This window comes from Terrapene carolina, unplaced genomic scaffold (genome assembly GCF_002925995.2).
Source record: "Terrapene carolina triunguis isolate 2854851 unplaced genomic scaffold, T_m_triunguis-2.0 Scaffold195, whole genome shotgun sequence".
Classification (NCBI taxonomy): domain Eukaryota; kingdom Metazoa; phylum Chordata; order Testudines; family Emydidae; genus Terrapene; species Terrapene triunguis.
In genome coordinates, this window is record NW_020664546.1 from 432370 (window position 1) to 435636 (window position 3267).

Sequence of the window (3267 nt, forward strand, 5' to 3'; positions counted from 1 at the left end):
CTCGTCGTCTTCCTCCTCTAGCTCCTCTAACTCCTCTAGCTCCTCTGTCTCTTCCAGCTCTTCACCCTGGGTCACTCACCCTTTACGGGGTGGGGAGAGAGAGAGAGAAAAAATATATATCTATGCCCAACCCTCCACGGCGCCAGAGAAGGGCCGCACGCCGCAGCCTGGCTCTGGAGTTCCACGCAGGACGGCTGCCGGCTAGAGACTGCTACGAAGGCAGCATGGGAGCCCTTCACTTTGCCCCTCTCCCTCTCTCTCTCTCTCTCTCTCTCTCTCTCTCTCTCTCTGCTCTTTACCTTAATTCCCCATGGATAACCCAATTTCTGTCCTACGGATTGGGGACTTTTTATCTCACCATGTGATCTGGGAAATCCAATTAGATGAGCCCAAGATGGCAAAGATTAATGCCTGGGAAATGAGAACACTGGACGAGGCTACGGGCGGGGCGGAGAGGGTCATTATGTAAGAGGGAAAGGGAGAGCGCCCCCCATCCTGCAAGCACACACGGGAAGGAATCCCACTGCTGCAGGGGCCCTATGGTGTGTGACTTGCAGGGCCGGCTCTGGCTTTTTTGCCGCCCCCCCGCCCCCAGCGGGAGGGCGCCGGGGGGGGAGGGCGGCCGGAGCGGAGGGCGGCCGGAGCCCTGGGAGAAGGGCGGCGAGCCCCGGCGGGGGCTCCGCTCTCCCCCCGGCGGCCAGGGGGAGGGCGCCAAGGAGGGAGGGTGGCCAGAGCGCCGGGGGAAGGGTGGTGAGCCCAGCCGTGGCTCCACTCTCCCCGGCGGCCGGAGCGCCGCGCCGCCCCCCTCCAGGTGCCGCCCCAAGCACAAGCTTGGTGGGCTGGTGCCTGGAGCCGGCCCTGGTGACTTGGGGGGCTCCAGGCCAGCCGCACAGAGCTGGAGAGCTCTAGATGAAAAATGTCAGCCAGGGCTTGCTGGGTAAACCAGCCTTCTCCTTTCTGTTGCTCCAGATCTGGAAGAGGCTGTTTAACTAGCAGCCGAGAGGGACAGCCAGCACCCTAGCAGCTGGGGCCCCAGTACCACGGCAATGGGTGCATTAAAAATTCATTGATCGTTGGCTAGTTAGATGTTTGCACACTTCATAGCTTCTGTTAGCTGAGCTCCTTGCCCACCCCAGGGTCTCCTGGCTCCCCTCCATTCTCCCCACAGGCTCTTTGCGTGCCATTCTCCTAGCCCTCTCTATTTCAGGGACTCCTCCCACCCCTGCCCCATGCCAGTGGCTCTATGTACCCCCCTCATTCCCCTTTCCTCCCCTGTCCTCCATTTCTCACTTTCCCACCATGGCAGGGACTCTGTGCCCCCCTTCCCTCTCCTTCATATGCCAGTAGCTCTGTGTGCCCCCACATACCAGGGTCCTCCATTTCCCACTCCCAGCCAGAGGCTCTGTGTGCACTCCCATGCCCCTTCATTCCCCCCGTCTTATTTCTGTCTAGGAGATAAATAATTCAAGGGGTCACATGTTAAAGTCTCTTGGGAGGATGGGCAGAGCTGAACTGGCTAGCAGGGGTTGTGCTGGAAGGTGGCAACATCAACTGGTTCTTTGATCTGGGATGATGATGGCAGAAGTGGTTGAAATGCTGGGTCTGCTAACCAGCTGCCAGGGCTCCATGTGTTCCCCATTTTTTCCCCTTCCAGTTGTTGAGTTTTCACCAAAATCTGCACAGTTCTGCCCATGAAATTCCATTCTCTGAAATTTTGGAATTGGTCAGATGCAGCATTCAAATATTATCACGTTAGAAACATACTAACAGCCAAACAAATGCCAAGAGCTTCTCTACACAGGTTGTGGGTTTTTTCCCCCCACATTAACTATTGTTTTGGACTAAAATGGCCAGTGTCCATCTAACACAATCTCTGTCTTTCTTTTCTTTTTGTTTTTAATTATCTGGCCATTTTTTGCAAATTGGCTAATCCATTTTGCAAATGGATTGAGTCCATTTTGAGATGAGTTAGTCCAGCACAGGTCCGTGTGGACATATCTGTATTTTGAATGAACAGTTCTGCCTCTGGCAGTCCTCCCACTGCTATCCCACACTGCACTGCTTTGTACCTGGATTGGCCTGTCTTTTTACCTGCATACCTTCTACTACTCTGGCATCATATTGACTGGATGTCACCTCCATTTAAACACTGGCATGCAGCCACCTGTGTTCCATCCATGTGTATACACTGCCAGAGTCACATATCCCTCTCAGTGGTGCAGCAGCCATGCCGCATGCATCCCCAGGGAGCCGTGCAGAGATCATGGATTTCCTTATGAGCTGGTGAGATGGCCTAGTCCTGCCTTAGTAGCTACCCTCAGAATACCAAGATATACGAGTCTGTATCGAATCCAGTGATGGACTGGGGTCACTCCCAGGACAGGTTCCAGTGCCACTCCACAGGAAAGGACAACCAAGCCTCTGGAATGGTCCCAGCCCCTGCCCCTCCTATCACAAGCTGGACCAGATTTTTGCCAAGGGGAGGCACCCTGTTGTTCTGTGGACAGCATTGGAGGCCCCTAAGAGGCCCTGTAGTGAGGTAGAGTGGCCTCCCACTGAGCCAGAGAGGGAGGAGCTGCTCTCTGAGCCCTGGTGGGCGGAGCCAGGCCCGGCCCAACCCTCCTGCTGGAAGCTAAGGGGCGGGACAGGAAGTATAAAAATTGGGCATGGGGCCACTAGCTCAGTTGAGCCTGAGCCAGGGAAGGAGATAGATATCTCAAGCCTGCTGCAGACCTTGGGCCCTGCTACCCGGGTGAGGAGCACCCTGACCCCTGAGGAAGCTGAGAGTGGAGAGGAGCAACCCGGAATGCCAGCAGCCGAATACCCCGATGAGACAGAGGACCCCATGACTACGGAACCCCTCTCCCAGGAAGTAGCCCAGGGAAACCAGTTTTGCTGTCAGAACCCAAGTCAGTGTGTTGTGGTGGGATCCCTGCTGTTCCAGTGGAGTAGGGTGGGCCCGGCTCTCCCTACCCCTGCTGCCAACCCAACCCCTGAGGTGGCAGCCTTCCCACCTTAGGTCAAGAGGCCTGCATTTGTCTGCCATATGCCTGAGCCAGGATGTTGCTCTTCCGCACTCTCCTCCATTACTGCACAGTTAGCTCAGCGGTGGAGCTGAGGGCAGAACAGTGCGTGGGGGAGGAGCTGGGGTAGGGGCGGAGCTGGTCTGTTGGCAGAGCAGGGGGCAGAATGGAGCTGTGGCTGGGGGCGGAGCTGGTCCGTTGGCAGAGCAGGGGGCGGAGTGGAGCTGCGGCTGGGGGCGGAGCT